Raw genomic sequence first — 20,831 nt, forward strand, 5'->3', positions numbered from 1 at the left:
CTTATCTTCTCCTTTTCACTTGTTACGCCTCTTCAATGCAATGCTAATGTACCGTTTTTACTATATATATGGAGCACTGTTAATATAACGTTGACTTGTCCTGATTTCCTGACACCCTGTTGACTTGTCCCATGGCTCGAGCCATTGTATTAAAAACCCGTATGACTCAGATACCACGGACTCTGCCTCTCATTTAATTGAGCTATTCTTGTACTTGTCACTAAAAAATGATACAGTAAATTATTTACCACATAATTTGGCGCCCGAATAGGGACTCCTCCCCCACCCCACGCGCCGGCGATGCGTCGCAGGCCTTGCCCCCTACCACAGCCGTGACGGACACCTATGCGCATCTGCAGGTTTTCCTGTATCTCCCTCAGGCCTACGGAGGTGACGGAGACTGCGGTCGACATCCAGACGAGGCGGTGAGGAGTGCGGAGGATCCCGACCAGAGCCCAGCCGAGAGTAGCAGCGTCCGAGGTATCCAGAGGCCCACCTGTTCCGATGTGTCGAGGCGCATGCGTAGTAACCAGTCCAGTCTGAGGCCTTCAAGTTCAAGTTCAAGTATTGCTCCCGGTGAGTACCGTTGCTAGGGACGCATCTAGACGGGTGCATTAGTTTGTGTCTGGTCAAGACAGGTCTGGGTACACAGTCCTGGTCCGTACGTGTTCACTTAGGTGAGCGCGGTATGACGTGTCTCTTTATGGGACCGGTCTGTACTGTTTAGCAGTGCATCTAGTGATTCAGTAATTCAGTGATTCAGTGTTCGAGTCTTCTAGCATTCTCTCACGTGATTCCAAGTATTGTATTTTTTGTACTAGACAGTATCTGTTCGAAATGTTTTAATGTGTTATATGTCGTGGTATGAATGACTGTTTGCTTTTCATTACTGTGTTCATTGTGTTCGAGTCAAAGTAATAATGCCACTGTTTCCGAAGTTACGTCAGATAGGAACTAGGAAAGGGATACTCGAAGAAGCAGTGCCTGTTCCGCCTAGGGACACTCCAGGGCACTTTATGTACCACAAGCATGGCTTAGATGCCATACTGTACTTAGACTTGTGGATCGATTACACCAAGCACTTGGACGAGAAATATAGATGGCCTGTTTCAGGAACATGGGATACTGAATGCATCATGAGAGTAGAAGAAGCATTATGGAAAAAGAAAGCCAGACAGTCCCAGAAGGATGCCATAGAATTGTGGCGTAAAGAATCGCATAGAAGGACAGAGAAAGAATTCAGAAAAGCAGAGAAACATAGGGAAGATTCAGAAAAAGATCGAGAAAAGGAATTAATAGAAGAAGTTGAACGAGTTAAAGCAGAACAATTAGACAGACAACGAAATACACTTGTTAATGGCATGTATCCTCTTCTGACCGAGGGCCTATCTAAGGCCAACCCGGAAATGCCAAGTAATTTACCGCCACCTTTGGTTCCGACTAAACTCCATCAGACCGCAGCAGATATTTTCCTTTCTTCCTATTTAAATGGTGTAGCTCCAGCATATACCAATGTAACCGTACCACCCGTTAACAATGCACAACATCCTGCACCACAGCATGTTCAAGTCCAGGTCACGACCCCTCCACGTCACCAACTTCCCGTGCATGTTGTCACTTCCCCTGCCACAGGTCCGCCTGTTATTGGTCCGCATAATCCGTTTGGGACAACTGCAACCCAGAGTCCAACTCCGTTGCATGTACCTCTTCTACCTGCTATGACCGCAACAGCTATACCACAGTCAGGCTATGCTCATGCTTCCGTTTCGGGAGGTGCCATAGGAGGCCACCACCGAACCCCACCACAAGTACATCGACTGACAATGAGAGAATTAGCTACACAGCGTACCCCGAAAGCGACCCCTTCTGAAAAGCTTAAACAATACCTTACAGATTGTAGATATGACCCCGTACCAGGCATGACTGGGGACATGATGCTAGCCTCGTTACGTCTACGACGTGTTACAGATTATTTGATGACATTACCAGAAATGCCAGACCATCTAGACAAAATATATCATTTTATTAGAACAGGGGAGAGACCAGAATGTATTCGTGAGGCCATGGCATATCAGAAAGCTGAGACACAAGGGTTAATATTACGATTCTTGATTAACTGTTTGATAAGAGAACGAGATCGACCGGGTTTTGTTCAAGAAGAGATGGAAGTATTGACTAAATGGAGTCAGAATATTGCAGATTGTAAGCATGACAAACAGAATTGTATAGATGCCATGTCCAGAAAAATCCGTAAAGAAATAATAGCCATACATACCCGACAGAATGCCGAAAGGGCAGCTGAGTCAGATAAAAACGAGTCCTCAGAGGAGGAAGAATTAGAGAGTCCGGAAGTGCAGCAAGATACGATAGCGTATGTAGGTAGAGCGAAACCTCCTAAACAGTACCCATTAAGTAGTCCTTTTGACAGACCCATTCGTCTAGAAAACAAGAGACGTTTCCTTTCCCCCATTCCAGAATTATGTTCTCTTGAACAAGTATTCCAACAGACCGATAATATACTGAAAGAAAGATTAGGTTACTACGAACTTCATACAATGCATGAACTGAAACTGACACGGTCCGCAGTACAGTGGGCTGGTGATAGCCACGTATATAATGATGACGCAGTAGCGCAAACATTTTTAAGTCTTTCCCCAGACGAACAGCGATTAGTTGGCATGTATATGATCCAACATCTCATTACACAGTATGAAAACCAGCATTCCGATCCAGGTCCCTTATATGATTTATTAGACGACTTACTTCTGAGAAGATGGAGAGGCCTGGGTACCGATTTGATTAATACGATTCTAGAACAACGCCACAAATTCAGAACTTTCCTAACTCCACATTCTGTTCCAGTTCCACCCCCAGTAAGACAGCCATATCACCTAGACAGACAGAATCCCTTACGAGAAGTACATCCAATTCAGAAGCCAGATAACACGTTTCAACGCGTATTCGTGTACACTCCTTTGACTAAAATGGAATTATTGGAAATGAAGAAACTAGTACCTAGTCACGATAAAGACCCTGCAGGGTTCCACCGTGAATTAAAAGACATGTTACTAATGGGTGATTACACGTATTCAGACATCCTTAAAATGTTGAAAGTATTGTTGCCAGCAGGGATTTACGAGAAACTGAAAGAGAAAGAATGGGAGGTGGGAGATAAAAAGATTGTATGGACTGAATTAGAAGACGAAGAAAAGAAACGTACCCCAGGTTTGGGTCTTGGGGACAAAACTAAAGCATTACCAGGATTATTAGTACAAGTTTTGCCTAGATTACTGACAGTTAAGAAAGAGGATTGGGATGCAATCTCAGCCTGTAAGCAGAAACAAGACGAGGACACTAGTGATTTTTATTCTAGATTTGAGAAATGTTTTATTATTAATAGTGGCCTGAAAACAAGTAGCGAGTCATATCCACATCTATTTGTGACCAAATTAGTCGAGAATTCCTTACCCCAGGTTAAGAACCGAGTATTGAAAGTCGAAAGTACATGGCAAGCAAATACGCCTTCCCAAATGTTACAAATGTTACAGTACCACCAGAACAGAATTAGAGAGGAACATGATCATGAACAGAGACGTATGAAAGACACGAAAATGAAAGTACTAGTTGCCCAGTCTGTTCCAGCAGATGGTCAGAAGAGGGGTAACATGCAGAACACACAGACTAGTCATCCTACAGCTCCTGTTAAAGGGACCTGCAACTATTGTAAACAGCCAGGTCACTATATAAATGAATGTACCGTTCTGAAACACAATATAGCTACAGGTAAAACGAAAGAAAGACCACGTCCGCCTAGAACAGAACATGTTCAACAGAATATTCCACAGAATCCACAACCTCCACAGAATGTACAGCAACAGACCGTAGCGGTACCACAGCCCCAACCCATTGCCGCAACACAACATGTTACACAGCAGATGTACCAGTATGCACAGTCAGAGTATCCAGATTACCAATAGTATTCATGAAACAGCCTAGAGAGGGAAGTAGGTCTGCCTCTCATCGAGATTCCTGTAGATCAAGAGGGTCCTTATGTACATAGTCAAGTATTAGGAAAAGACAGAAAGTTTTTGATTGACACAGGGGCAAGCAGAACTACTATTAGTCATGACGAGGTTCCAGGGGCACCCCTCTCAGGCTCACAGAATGTTTCCCTTGGATTTTCAGGAAAGCCTATTGTTAATGAAGTATCGAAACCAGTTCCCCTTGCAGTTGGTCCATTGTCCCGTACTACAGATTTGTTACTTACGAAATCATGTCCAGAAAACTTGCTTGGTATCAAAACGCTGAAAGCTCTAGGAGCTGTAATATGTTGTTCTCCAGAAGGAGTAAGATTGTTTCTACGTGACTTCAAGGGTCACTATGTGTTGAGAGATTTTGATCCCCGATTACAGAATGTACCACAGCATTTATGGGCACAAGGTCCGACTGATGTAGGTTGTATGCATATTACACCATATCGTGTTACTCTTAGAGAAGGTGTTGTTCTGCCCAGAATCCGACAATACAAATTGCCACCTGAGGCTGTAGCAGCCTTATTGAAAATCATTGACGAGCTTATTGCTCAAGGAGTAGTTGTAGAAACTGACTCAAATATCTGTAATTCTCCAATCATTCCGATTCTTAAACGTACTGATCCCAATGCACCCCCAGTTTATCGACTAGTGATTGACCTTAGAGAGCTTAACAAATGTATCATACCTCAGTATCCAGTGGTCCCAGATATTTCATCCCTATTGACTGCCATTGATTCAGAAGCGGTGTTCTTTACTGTAATCGATCTCAAGAACGCCTTCTTTAGTGTCCCCATTCATCCGGAAAGCCAGTATCTTTTCGGATTCTGTTTAAATGGCCGAAGCTTCAAATTTGCACGCGCCCCTCAAGGATTCACAGAAAGCCCTAGCATCTATAGCCAAGCACTGAAACGACAACTTGACAGTATTCACATGCCTACTGACACTGCCCTACTGCAATATGTTGATGATCTACTGATCACAGCACGGACCGAACGAGAGTGTGAACGTGCATCACTGACAGTCTTATATTTCCTGGCAGAAAAGGGACACAAGGTGTCTCCTTCGAAGCTGCAATTCTGTGCCCAGCAAGTGGTATACCTTGGGCACTTGCTGTCCAAGTGGGGTAGGCAGCTAACACCTGATCGTATCCAGTTAATTGCACATCTTCCACAACCCAAGACACAAAAGGAAGTACGTGCCTTTATTGGACTCACCTCTTACTGTAGACAATGGATTCCTCAGTACGCATATCTAGCCAAGCCCCTTATACAGTTGACAACACAGGAGGCAGCGACTTCGACTGTCCTCCCTTGGACTCAGGAACATACACAAGCTTTTGACGAATTAAAGAAAGCCTTATGTCAAGCACCCGTTTTAGCGACACCATGTTACAACAAACCTTTTACACTTTTTGTCATGGAACGCGATGGCACAGCGTTGTCGGTTCTCACTCAGGTTCAGGCAGACAAACACAGACCGTGTGCTTATTTTTCGAGTACATTAGACCCAGTAGCCCAGGCTTTGCCTGCGTGCTTAAAATCAGTTGCAGCAACAGCTCTAGCAATAAGACAAAGTGATTCCATAGTATTAGGACATCCCTTGACAGTACAGGTTCCACACTCCGTGGAAGTTCTCCTAAACAGAACACAGACTCAGCACTTGACTATAGCACGATTGACAGGTTATGAATTGACATTGTTTCAACCACACATAGAGATCAGACGCTGCAATACGCTAAACCCTGCTACACTTTTACCGTCACACACAACAGACCCTACTCCACATGACTGTGTGGAAGTCATTAACACAATCACGAAGCCCAGACAAGACTTGACAGACATCGCATTACCAGATCCAGACCTGACACTTTATGTGGATGGTTCATGTATGAGAACAAGTACAGGAGAGTTAGTGGCCGCATATGCAGTGACCACTGAAACTGAAGTCATAGAAACACAGCGAATTGACATCCTGTCTGCCCAAGCAGCAGAACTCATTGCTCTGACCCAAGCCTGTATTCGAGCCAAGAACCTGAAAGTAAACATATACACAGATTCACGTTATGCATTTGGAGTCGTACACGACTTCGGTGTTCTCTGGCAAGAGAGAGGTTTCTTGATCTCTCATGGGGCCAAGATCCAGCATGGTCCCCTCATTCAAGCTCTGTTAGAAGCAATACATTTGCCTACAGCCATAGCCATCATGAAGTGTAAAGCACATGCGAAAGTCACAGATACCATTTCCCAGGGTAACGACCTGGCAGACCGAACAGCCAAGCATACAGTTCAGACTCATACTCATACGACTGATATGCCAAAGACAGTAGTTCCGACATATTGCATGACAGTTAGGGATCCTGCACTAGATGTAATTGACATACAGACACATGCTACTCCAGACGAAATCAAGAAATGGACAGAACTAGGAGGGACCCAGACAGAACAGGGATGGATGACGAAGGGAAAAGCCACATGGTTTCTCCCCGACTCTATGGTTCAAGTTATCATTAACACAGCACATAGTCCTGCACATTTAGGAGAAAAAGCCATGTTAGACAGTATTCAAAACCTTTGGTTCAATAAGCATTTACGAGCAGCAGCAAAACAGAAAGTGCGTACTTGCATGATCTGTTGTCAGTTCAACCCAGGTAAAGGCATTCCCGTAGAGCAAGGTGGATTTCATCCTCCTGATCACCCTTTTGAAGTCCTCCAGATGGATTATATCCAGATGGAACGTTGTCGAGGATTCAAGTATGTCCTCGTAGTTGTATGTGCACTTTCCCGATGGACAGAAGCATATCCAGTCCCAGATTACACTGCCGTGACCACTGCCAAGCAGTTGGTTCGCGAATTTTTCCCGAGGTTTGGTTTGCCTCGTGTCGTATATTCAGATAACGGACAGCCATTCTCGTCCGAGCTCATGAAGCAGGTTTCCCTTTTGTTAGGTTACCAATGGAAGTTCCACTGTGTTCGGCATCCCGAAGCAGCTGGATTAGTAGAGAGACACAATCAGACTCTGAAAATTCGTCTTGCCAAGGTCTGTGCAGATAAAGGTGTAGACTGGATAGTAGCCCTTCCAGTTGCTCTCTTCTATATGCGAATGGTAGCCCATTCTAGGACAGGGCTAGTCCGTATGAGGTGGTTTTTGGCAGGCCACCAAATATGTGGGGGACGCCTCTGCCCCGTAAATTAACCGATATTGACAGTACTATGCTGACAGATTACCTTGCTTCCTTGATGTCTGCACTACAATCATGTCGTTCACAGGTCGCTGCAGCCTTTCCAGACAACACCGAGGTGAAGCCACACAAGATCGTCCCTGGTGACTACGTCTACGTCCGCAACTTTGACCGGTCGAGCCCTCTGGAGCCCCGTTGGAAGGAACCTAAGATCGTTTTAATGACCACGAGGACTGCAGTGAAGATTGAAGGCAGAAAAGGCTGGCTCCATTCGAGCCACGTCAAAAGGTGTTATGGACTTCCGCCAAAAACTGTTTCCCAGGACTGCCGCATTCCAATCCCTGATACTAAACTCCCCCTGGTAGAGAAAGCTCCGTCCCAGGAGTACAGATTAAAGTTGAGGTCTAGTAAGTCAGACAGTTTAATTGTTTAAGTCCCCCTCGGGTGAAGCGGTTAGACAGGTTCCTGACACGTACAAGATAGACCCACATAGTGAAAGAGATAGACAGGAGGAAATCAAGAAACAGAAATATTGCAAGAATCTCCGAAGCCGTTGTATTGTAACTTTACTTGTCATGTTTTTTCTGAGTCTTACGATTATATGCCTAAGCTATATGTTACACGTATATTTTCCTATACAAGCACATTCTTCTTTCAATGACACTGCAGATCACACCTTTAGTGATCTGCCCCCGCACGAACTTTCTTATCGCCTTGCACTGCGTAACAATTCTTTCATCCGTATGTTACAACATTCTCACCAGACCAGCAATGCCACCAATTGCTGGGTATGTGGCCGACTCCCTCCCTACCAGAAAATGACGGGAGCCTTGCCTCTTTTTCCTTACCCGTTTACACATAATGGTTCATGTGGTGCTTGGTTTACATTAATGTCCTCGTTGGACAGTAAGTCCAAAGTTTCCCAAGGTAATTGGATATGGGGAGACCTGAATACAGTTATGAATAAGGCATGTTTCCCAGACAAGGAGGGTCTTCCCCAAATGACAGGTACCGATCTAGAAAACGAAGTATATGGATTAGGTAATTTTACACTTAACATCATGATTTTGAACGTCCAGTCAGAAACTAGTTCGAACTTACCCTCAATTTCAGTTTTACCAGTGAAAGGTGACCTATGCGTTAGAAAGACTGGTTCAGTACATCTAGGACACAGCAATTGTAATACAGTTATTGACTTCAGTGATAAAGGCAAGTCTACATTCAAAGCTTCCCGACATTCCTATTTCATTTGTGGCCATACAGCTTATATACGTTTACCTCTAGACTGGGATGGTACTTGTTACATTGCATTCCTACTGCCACCCGTTTTTCTAGCCCCACCTGACTACCATAGAAATTCTCATCTCATTCATGTTAGACCCAAGAGAGATCTCCCGATTGTCGACCAGACTGAAACCACATGGGAACAATACACAGATTTCAATAAAGGATTCTTTCCTTATTTAGGAACTGTTTCAAATAGTAAACTGATACGTAAATTGACCAGAACCCTTGAAGCAGTAGTAAATGAAACTACTTTTGCCCTAGGTAACTTGACAGAAGAGCAGTCTGCTATGAGACTTGTCGTTCTTCAAAATCGTCTCGTCCTTGACGTCATCTTGGCAGATAGGGGCGGGACTTGTAGAGTCATCGGATCCAGTTGTTGCGTTTTCATTCCTAATAACGCACCGTCAGTATATAGAGCCATAACTCGGCTCCACAAGATTGCAAGTCAGATACACCAGAATCCAGGTACCTGGACCTGGTCCGGTTGGCTCTGGAGCATGATATCAGCCTGGGGATGGAAAGTCCTATCATTCCTTGGAATAATCCTACTCCTAGTATTCAGTTGTTGTCTATGTCTACAATGTGGGCCAGCGATTTGCGGCTTGTGCGCCACATCATGTATTCCCCATCCAAGTCCACATTCTCGTGCCCGAATGAACACAGATGAGCAAATGATGTTATATGAACAGATAGATGGACTCATGAAGATTGATATATCCTGAAGGGAACGTAGGGGACAAGGAGGGAATGAGGTAATTGAAATTTTTATGGTCAAGTATGTCCCCTAACGTGTACCCCAACGTCTCCATGTACGTGCTTCAAGTACATGTAATTTCCCTCCATGACCGAATATGAAGACGCAAATACATTTGCGTCCAACGTTAACATGTCTTCTTTCAGATCCACCATGAATGGATCGATAATTCGGTTCCTAACCATGCCATGCCAACGTCTTTACATGGTATACTTTTACGTTTTTCCTGGCTCTGCCGAGCTAGGCCCTGATTTCTGTCTCCGAGCCCTTTCTACCTTCTGCCTCTGAAAGCTGCAGCATGGAGATGCATCCCTGACCTCTGCCTTACTTCCTGCCAAGCGAAGCGGTGCCTGGCTCAGCCCGGCCTGCCTGCCAAGACAGTATTTTGCCTTCAAGTTATCAGTTCAGCCTCCTCGAAACCACATTCCAGTCTAGTGATATAGGTAAACATATTCCCGGCTGCAGAGCAAAGGGCCAAGCCTTCCTGTTCCTTCACGTAATTCATTGCTCCCGTTACCATGGTAGGCCCATGGCCCCGCGCATTACACTTAGACACATATGCATTCAGTATAGAATAGCCTCTGCCCGAGAGACCTTTTACTTCAGATAAAACATCCTCCAAACACAAGATATCAGATACGTTATAGGAACAGGTCGATCTGACATGCCAGACTTCTGTCTCCTCTACTAGTGCTAAAGTCAAGCCCCCAGCTCTCCCTAGGTCCATGTCAATCACACGTCATATTAATTGCGCGTGCACCCATGTCAAAGGTTTCTGCTGATCCTGCAGAAATTCTCTGTGCATACACCCACTTATGACACTTTCTGTGGCGTCTACATTACGTCCACATCATACGCCTCCGTGTACGCCTATTACACGCCTTCTTTCACGCCCCCTGCTACGCACATGTGTTCTTATCTTCTCCTTTTCACTTGTTACGCCTCTTCAATGCAATGCTAATGTACCGTTTTTACTGTATATATGGAGCACTGTTAATATAACGTTGACTTGTCCTGATTTCCTGACACCCTGTTGACTTGTCCCATGGCTCGAGCCATTGTATTAAAAACCCGTATGACTCAGATACCACGGACTCTGCCTCTCATTTAATTGAGCTATTCTTGTACTTGTCACAAAAAAATGATACGGTAAATTATTTACCACAAGCTGTTAGTTACGAAGCTCAGAAACAACGTTGCTGTCCCCTTCTTATTATTATCAAGACTATTTAGGAGGATAACACTGTTTTTAACGTTGAGGAGATAATTTGCTGGACGAATATCTTTTGTGACTGAGAAGGAGGCGGAGTACCCCTTATCATACACTGAGTGATACTTAATAATTGAGAACCATTGGGAAACATTTATTGCAATTGTCCTGATGAAGGTGGTCAAACATTAAATATACCGCCGAAACGCGTCGATGCCTAAGGAGTAATACTTGAATAAGAAATAAAGGAAAATTCGGAATTTTTGTTGGAATTTAGTCCTTTTCCTGTAGCTCCTTTTTTATTGGAATGTTGGATTTATTTATTTTATAGTGTTTCGTCCTGTATATGTTTCCCATTTTTTACTAAATATAGTGTATGTTAATAAATTGTCCAGATCTACTTTTATTATAGTGTTTTCACAATTTTTTAATATTGTTTATATTGCTTCCTTGTTATGATTTGATATTGGTGAGTTTATATGTATCTGTCTGTAAGAATTTGTTTTTCTACGGTAATTCGCCCAAAGGGAATTATATTTTGACTTGTGAGAACACTATCTTCGTCTCGGCCACAAAGAGACAGATATGATTTGGTAGGTCCTTGAAGTAATTAAACCTAACAAGAGACAAAACAGTGTAGACAAAATCCTACCCTTGAGGGAAGGCAAACTGATCTGCCTGACTGACACAGTGACTCGAGGTTTGAACTCAGCTACTGAGTTTGATTCCTATATGTATTCTAATGTACATCTCAGTTCTGGAATAGACAGCAACATCAATTTAGTAATTACTTTATGCCATAGTTTACATATGCAAATACATGTTAAAGTGTCCATCTGATTAATAAGGCAACATTTGTATATGAAATTATATATCATTTTGTATTTCTTGACTGAGATTGGGCTAATAATGTTAACAAAGTATACTTTACCAACTATCTATTATTCATGTATAGGCCATCATTATGTCAGTGATCGATCTTGACTTATTTGCAATGTGATACTCCTTGCTGTTGTAATCTTATTCAGAATACAGTTTTAGATCTTTTCAAATATTGATACTGAAGTAATTCACTATATATTTGAATGTATAACATCAAATAATGTAGAGAGATATATTTCTTATGCCTCCATATTGATGATAAACTGTCTGAACCAGATATCAACTGTGCATCTTTATATTCGTTAATATTTGATGGTTCCATTGTAGGAAATGACATAATTCTTTATGTGATAGAGCTTTGTAATATGTGACCCCCTTTTTTACGCCACTCACTTATGACATCACTAGTCCATAATATAGATTGAACTATAATATGATTGTGATTCCGTGGTCAGGTTCATGAACGATATTCTCTCAAATAAATCAAAAACCTTTTAAATACGAAATATCAAAGAAAATCGAATATTTCCTATAAACATATAACTATTAGTTATATTTAAATTATGATATATAGGGCCGATCACTAGCTCTATAATTTTTCAAGAGTTTAGGCCCCTTCAGCTTGCCGTAAATAATAGGGTCACCACTCCAAGATGGTGCTGATCTAGCGACTATAGTCCCCTTTCGCGCTCCAAACAGAGCTTAAAATCTAGCCGGCAGCACATCCCAGGCTAGTTTCAGATTCAGAACGTAGCCGGTGGTGTGGATGTCAGGTGTTTCTTTACAGACATCAGGTAAAAACATTGCGGTAATATTGTGACTTTTTCGCTAGTAGTACTTTAACTATACTCAAACTAAATAGGATCTATTTATATTTTAGACTGCAACTTAAAAACGGCGGTCTACTAGAAAACAGACGAGTGAACACTTGAGTAACATCGAGGTAAATATTGTTTCGTATTAGTGATGCCCACAATTGACACGCTGTTTGAATAAAGCCGATACTCTGACACAGGGCGCTACATATATATATATATATATATATATATATATATATATATATATATATATATATATATATATATATATATATATATATATATATTTTTTTTTTTAGATCAGTGCGCCCCAGACTATATATCGGACGACGGGCACAGCTCAGCATCAGCAGACCTTGCCTCAAGTACCTTTGAAAGGCTTACACAACCGATTCTTTCTGAAGTAAAAGGTAATAAAAGAGACCTATGACATTAAATATTGGACAGATTGACTGTCAGAAAAGGATGAGTCATTAATAAATGCATATATATTATCAGATTGCCTCACATTCATCTATATCCATCGCAGTCATACCTTTCTCTGCCCGATAAGGTAAACCCGAGTTGACATTTCTATACGTGTAGCTTCAATTTAATGAACTGATTTGCCTCTAAATGCATCCAGCACTGCGGTTGCTGTAGCTATAGACATTTTGTAGACTAATCCGTTCACCTATTGATGTACGGCGGATCTTAAGGTACCTTGTTTAAGTCTCCGTCTTCATGTTGGCAACATAGATTACACCTAAATATAGTCAAAATTAATATTGTTAACTCTCTTACATCTTTTTCAGCTGTACCAATCGCTGAATATTTTAATCAACATTCTTGTATCAGTGCGTTGCCTATATCTAATTTTGCTGACTACAGAGGTATGTGAAAATTATGGATGATTAACTGAATGAAATTAAGCTAAGTAATTGAAATCGATGAATATAAATTAATGAAACTAAACAGTAATAATCAATACTGTGACAGACTGTATCATTGTGGGCATGCTAAATGAGGTCAATATATGCAAGCCATGATACTGAAAGGAATATACTTTCCCTCAGGTTAAATCAATGATCATTCTTTACCTTATGAGACTTATACATATAATGCTAAGTCTTTCAGACATTTCAGAAGGTTTACCACAATGACATTGTTTTAAGAATATTGACTAATGTTCAATTAACATAGGTAAATTATCAATTTTTGAGATTAGCTATTGTTATGATATAAGAGTCAAATAAATGAATATGTATGTTCTTGATGTTTTCTCTTTATGTCCATGTTTGTTTTCTGTTAAAACACAGGTGTATTTTTATGAATGTGATCAAATTCATGGATTTAAATGTAATTGTAAATATTTTTGATTCATTTTACATTAGGGCATTACAAATATTAATCTAACAGTCCTGAAGATGGTCTCGCAGATAAACACATAGGAGACCGAAACGTCGACCTTCTCTCTTTTCCTACTCAATTGATAAATTTAAGAAATAGGAAAGGCTTTATCAGCAACTACAGAGTATAATTTCTTTGTATTATTGTTTTTTCCTGTAGGTCTGCTTATATATTTGTATCACTAATTCTATTGCCTTTTAATCTTTTGATAAAATCAAGATTTTCATATTCACCTGTTTTCTGTGTATGTTTTATGTTTGTTTCATGTTGAACATTGATGTGCATCATTTATCAGAATATTGTATCATTGAGTTACTCCATTACAGGATCATTGATTTGTCCTCTTAAATCACTTTTAATTCATAAAAATATATTCTTTGAACAAAATCCCTTGGAGGTATCTCCTACTCTTTCGTATAAATGTCAGAGCAACTTCCGATCATCCGGCAGCTTATACTCACTTCTCCACCCTGGACTATATTTGGTCCTCAAAAGAATGCTTTCATGATATTGCTGGATTTCAGATCACAATGTGAATAACAAGTGACCATGCAGTGATTGCATGTAAGATCAATATAAGGTAGGAATCCATCCGGCAGCAAAGACGCCAGGCCGCCCAGTAGATTCTGTCTCAGTAACATTAATAAACTCTCAGATGGAGAGCCCTCAAGTAGATAAACAAAGTATAGGTTTAATAGAAAGACTTCATGAAGACAAGAGGGAAGAGGAACTAATAACAGGCTGGTCATCCCTAATCACATTGCTCCTAGACAACCTTGCAGAATGTCCTAGAACAAGACCTAAAAAGGACATAAGGAGGCATGCTGATAGTCGGAAAATAAAATGCCTAAGAAATAAGCTAAATAAAGCACTGCATGCAGTAAAGTACAAAAATCTGGAAGTAAAGGGAACACAAGAGAAAATGAGAACACTACGGCAAGCATACAGAAGGCTTGGTTGAATAACCTGACAAACTATGACCTAACAAGGGCCAAACTCCACGCTGCACTCAAGATAAAAGACTAAGAAATTCTGGGGGCTAGTGAATATGCTTACCAACAGCCGAAGCCACAAAGCCTGCCATATCTCGGTAAAGCATAAAGCAGCTTTATTGCTCCACCACTACTTGCTCAAAAGCTGATCCCACCTGCTGGCACAACGAACATGTGCCTTTACCCACAGAAGATAACAGCCCATTCAGCCTATCCTGTGAGATCTCCACGGAGCACCAATCTAAGCCATAACAAGCGCACAAACTTGATCCTCCAGAGGACCCACTCGGGCAAAGGAAAGGGCCATGCCAAGAACACTGCCCAGCATCAACTTAAGGCAGCTCACAAGAAAGGTCAAAATAGCCTTAAGGAATTTGAGATCCACTAGGGCACCAGGGTCCAACGACCTCCCTGCAGTCCAATTAGAAGCTGACCTGAGCCTCTGGATGCCCAGTGTAACCCAGCTTTTTCCTAATGTAATCTCATGGCAACTGTTCCTGAAAGGTCTATGGGCTCAACTCTAGTACACATATTCAAAAAGGGAAATAGCGCCTCATCCGCAAATTATCAAAAGAAGGGAAGTGCTATGCTAAATTACTGTATGAAGAACTTGAAATATGGGTCAAAGAGAAATAATTAATTCCATGGTTCGAGACTGGCTTCCAAAAACATAGCCATATTGAATATATTCTCCTGATCTTAGCCTACGTGATTGATGATGTAATGAGCCTTAGGCCCTGCCCATTAAATGCAGCATTTATCCATTTCACTAAAGCTTTTGATAACATCAATAGAGGAAGACTATAGGAAACGCTAGAGAAGTGGCAGATACCACCACATCTCTTAATGGCAATAGAATCCCTATGCAGTAATACATGGGTAAGAGGTAAACTATCACCAATTGGGTGATGTAAGAGAAATGTTTACTAATAAAGGCATGAAACAGTGCTGTATACTAGTCCCTCTGTTCTTCAACCTGTATATGGCAGATTTGGAAAGCTATCTGGCAGTCCCAAGGATCTGGGTGCCTGCCTGGCAAAGTGGAAAATACAAATTATGCAGTATGCAGATGACATGGTGGTACTTGACTGCATCCAAATTGCCCGTCAGAGAACATAGGATGCACTTAAACAATACTGTGCATTAAATGAAATCACCATCATTCTGAAAAAGACTGAAACAATGATCTTTGAAAGACACGTGATTCAAAAAGTTACCTGGTCCATCGGAGGGTGAACTTTAAGGAAAAGCGAACATGTAGCACTGGGTTTTGTGCATATTTCACAAGGACAAACTTAGACGTTGTACAAATAAACTAATTGACACTATATGTGTTCCTGATATGTTCTATTGTTTTATTATAATGACAATGTTGTATTCAAATATTATTTCATCTTTTTTATCTGTTTTTTAAACCTTTTTTTACATATATAAAATAAGTGACTGTTCGTGCAACATTGATTATGTGAACAAATGGTACAAAACAAAATACAAGGATTATATACAACAATTCATCGAATACAGAACCAAATTACCATTCAACGCGTTTCGGCGTGTGCCTTCTTCAGGAATTCTGTATTTCTTTCACAATAGTGGTTACTGTAATAGAGTCCGAATAGACTGGCTTTGCTATATGGATATTGTCGTTTTTATGTTTCTCGCAGTCTCTCATGTGTGTTGCTCCCAGAGGACGAGTACGTGGAGGAAGAATTTGAGAAACTTCTCTTTATGTCCTTGCGATTAAAGATTAAATGGATTAGGTAAAGTACTGTGGAAGATGTTTTTTGCCCGCTGGTGCCAAAAAAGTGTTCTTGGTTAAATGTCGCATCGAGATTTGTGTAGTGAATTCTTCGGAGTCTCTATATTTTCAATCATTATCCGTGTACTGGTATATCTTATTGTATCGTGATCTTGAACATATATTGGGCGTCTTCCAACTGGTCGCTAATGTCCATCGGAGGGTGAAGACTTGATAGAACAACAAGCTTGAAGTACCTCGGTTCCACATTGGATGAAAGAGGGGGTATGAATAATGCCCAGCTGGGCTCCTTGAAAAAGATGGCAAACATCTGTCATGCAAGATGGGCCAACTTAAAAGAAGCATTGCATGCCAAGCGACAGAGGTCCACCTAACAGTGTTGGTGGCTGAGGTGATGCCCGCATTGACAAATGGTGCAATGGTGTTTAAGCACAACCGCTGTGAGTAGTTTGACAGACAACCATGTACCTGCTATCAGGTCATCTTCGCCCTTCCAGATTGCACGAGCCAGTCACAAACAAGACTGTAATTCAACCTGCCAAAGCAGGATCGGACACTATGGGCCAGATGTGTTGCTTATTGCCGAACATTGCAAATGGCCCCAACTGGCAGGATGAAACATCTGCTTTGGAAAAAATTCCAGTACCTCGACTCAACATGGAGTTTTTCTCCTGGCACTTTCAATCAAGGCCTTAAGCGCAGAAGATCTGCTAAAAAGAAAAACAGCTTACTGCCAAGAATCATAGCAAAATTGCTAACAAAGCAAGCAAAGATAATCTAATCGGAGCAGGACCTAAGGGATCTAAAATGCAATCATCATGGTACCTGGGCTGTGAACCTCTACTCTCCTTGCTCCCTACCTGATTACCTGAGTTCACCTCTCACATTTCGTGTAAAGTATGCCTTCATGAGAATGCGTTTTGGCCTAATCTCCATAAGGGGTTATTGGTATGGTCATAAGGAGGGAAAATTTGACCACAATGCAGATGGGGTGGCACCACACGTAATCTGCATATGTGAAGCTCTGAAACCCTTGAGGCGCTACTGGCTCTAGCCAATACTCTGAATCCCAAAAGTACGGATATTTAGGGCTGCTGTACTAACTTCTCTATAATGGGGTTCATGCAATCTATCTGGGCGTTTCATTACATTCACGAAATCAGCAACAGTAAATCCAAAAATGTCCATGATGGCCATTGTAGGCAAGCAGCACTAGTAATTGCCCTGGTTCACCTAAAGTAAGGAAAGCAGCAACAGACTATTAAAGATGCCGCTGGGCCTCCATGCCCGATCTCCCTGGATCACACTCCTCTGAGTCTTACCTCACCAGTAAGGAATTACAAATCAGTGTGCACTTTAAAACAGCTCACCGCTAGTCTATCAATTAAAAGTTCACGAGAGGTGAAAAAGTTATGTTTTTATTATTGAAAGCACAAAGCACTTTATGATTTTTACAGACTGCGCTCATTGGGCTACACTTTAACTTTATGGACAGTCCAGAAGCAAAAAATATTAGTGTTTCTTATCAAGCTCTGCTATTGTATGCTTTAATTTTGCTTTTATCTGCTCCGCCCTTTCTCTTTCTCTGCTGAGATGAAATGATTTTAAATAATTGAACAATAATAAATTACTTTACTAGTGCAGCGGGACTCCTGATGGTGTCCTGCAGGACAAAACAGCTAAATGAAGTATTCTGATTAGCTGGATGATCCAGCAGGACTGAGGGCTGTGATTGTCTGGCTTCAAAATGAAAAGAAAGGTTTCTTAGAAACTACAGCACTCAGAACTCCATCCCTGAATCCTGTGTTTACAGTAAAAATATGGTTTAAGGGGCCTTAGTATGGATACCCTGTCTGAGTCCTTTTGTGGGGGTCCCACAGGGACCCTTCTTGGGGACAACATTTTATTTTAAAAAATGTTATTGGGTCATCACGATCCCGCAGGAATCACTTGATGTTGAAGGCAAAGCGGAAATGGTTTGTAAAGTGCCACCAATTGAGTCCAGCAACAGAGACACTCTTGATGTTGAGGATGAAAGTAACACATTTTTCATGATAATACCAATGGAATCCGAAAAGGCAGACACAGTGGGAAGTATGAATCTTGCTTACTTAAAAGCGCCGGGACACTCCTCTGAGCGGCCGAGCGCTAAATAAAACCATTAATAACATAACAACAGAACATAACATAACATAAAAATGTTTCATATAGTGCAAACAGGACCCATGAGGGTATCAGAGCGCTTAACACTTGAGCAATAGATATGGGGAATATAGATTAGGCAACAGGGTGATCAAAAGTACAAGGGGATAAAACATTGTAGGCCAGCAGTACAAGGCATGATCATGATCATAGATGAAGGAAGCATGTACTAAGGGTGGGGGACATGAGTCAGAGCAGGCCTGGAGAATAGAGGAACAGGGTAGGCAAAGCAGATAACAAATGTCACAGAGGAGGAAGCTAGAATCTAAAAAAAAACTAAGTACGAAAAGTGCATAAAGAAGTAATTCTATACAATCCCAAATCAAAATGCAATCATAAAAATCCGATAATAAACAAGCTAGAGGCTTCCAAGTCTTTGAGTGATTGTCAGGCGAAAGGGGTGTAGGGCAGAAATCTGTTGCTCAATATAGCTTTGACTTTCTTTTTTAAAGTTATCGTTGATTACAGGAGGTAGGGAGTTCCAATTTCTTGGGTGATACCCGATAAAGTTTGATGGTAAGTTTTATTTTTCTGGAATTTCTGCGGTTTCAGCAGTAGGGTGCTGGAACTTCTGGAAGATCTGGAACATCCAGAAAGCACAAGTTTTTTTTTTAGCGCTGTGTTGAAATGTAAGGTTTTATGGGTCATGCAAGCAATTTCTTTTGTATCCTTGCTTCAAATGGGAGCCAGTCTAGTGATTTCAGCTCCGGCGAGATATAGTGGTATCTTTTTGAGCCAGTGATGAGTCTAGCAACTGAGTTAAGAGAGGCCCTTAGTAGAGCCATCTTCAATCTAGGGAGGCCATAGAGGGTTGCACTTCCATATTCCAACTTGGATATCACTAGGGATTGCACAGCAGACTTGAAGTCCTTTAGGGGAAAAAAGGTTTTATTATCCTTAGGATGCTCATTTGATGTTCTCTCCCTTGGTGAGAGCATTCATGTGCTTCTGCATGTTTAGGCTCTTGTCTAGCTTTATGCCCAGTGAGCTTGTGGAGTCAATGATGTGTGGTATGCAGTTAAGAGTTGTTAGCTAGTTTATCCATGCACTGATGATGGGTGACTGTTTGGGTGGACCAATTAAAAAGAATTCTGTTATTGCTGCATGGCCGCTTGTGTACTTTTGCTGTACTGTATGCTCCTAATGCGGGTCAGAATGGCTTTCTGCAGGGTCTGCTGGACAAGATGGGGGACTTTGTAGAGGGTCACTTACTCTTGCTGGGTGATTTCAATATGGTGTGGGACAGGGGTTTGGACAGTTCTGGGGCCCGCAGGGCAGACACTGGCGTCTTCTCAGACGACACTAAACGTCAGTTAGGAGATGTGGGACTGATCGACAGTTGGCGCTTTCTCCATGCACAGACCAGGGATTACACCTTCTTCTCCAACGTTCATCAATCATACTCCCGCATTGACTATATCTTGGTTAGTCAGGCTCTTCGGGGGGACATACAATTGGCTAATATCTTTCCACTCTCAATATCGGACCATAGCCTCGTGGTTCTGGGACTACATTGGGCCACCGGGGGGGATGGTTGGCGTAAGTGGTATTTCCCGGCAGCTCTGGTGCGGGATGAGGAGTCCTGTAAGGCCTTACGCAAGGCTATTGGTGAATTTTTTCTCCTCAATCCCCCTGCGGACACATCGGTATATACCACATGGGACGCGTGCAAGGCCTCTTTAAGGGGCACATGCCTAGCTCTCAACGCAAACTTGAACAAGCTGAGGCGCGAGGAGAGGGAGGCTCTTGAATCGGAACTGGCCTCTTTGGAACAGGCCCACAAGGCGAAACCCTCCAGGGTGACTCTGCGCCCCCTGACGGCGGTGCGAGGGAAACTGAGGGCCCATTATAATAACAGGGCGGAGTTTACTCTTCTGCGCCTTCGGCGCACCTCCTACTCCCAGGGCAATAAGATCGGGCGCCATCTTGCCCGGCAACTCCGGGATAAATGAGAGAAAGATTATATAGGGGGAATTCGCGACCCTGCGGGCTCTGTTCAGCATAGAGATGCGGACAAGGCAACCACATTCGGACGCTTCTATGCAGCGCTCTACTCGAGTGACGCTCTCGACCCGGGAGCTCAATCCAAATTCCTGGAAGGTCTGCCTCTCCCGAAAGTCTCTAAGGAATGGAATGAATTACTGTCCTCCCCCGTCACCCGGGAGGAGGTCTTGGATGCCATTAAGGCCTTGAAGTTGCACAAGGCCCCTGGGCCTGACGGCTACACGGCCCTCTTCTACAAAACATTTGCCTCTGATATTTGCGACTACTTAGTCTCCCTCTTCAACGCAATGGCGGTTGATGGTAGGACCACGGACTCTATGGC

The sequence above is a fragment of the Lissotriton vulgaris genome, chromosome 10, assembly GCF_964263255.1.
Source record: "Lissotriton vulgaris chromosome 10, aLisVul1.2, whole genome shotgun sequence".
NCBI lineage: Eukaryota > Metazoa > Chordata > Amphibia > Caudata > Salamandridae > Lissotriton > Lissotriton vulgaris.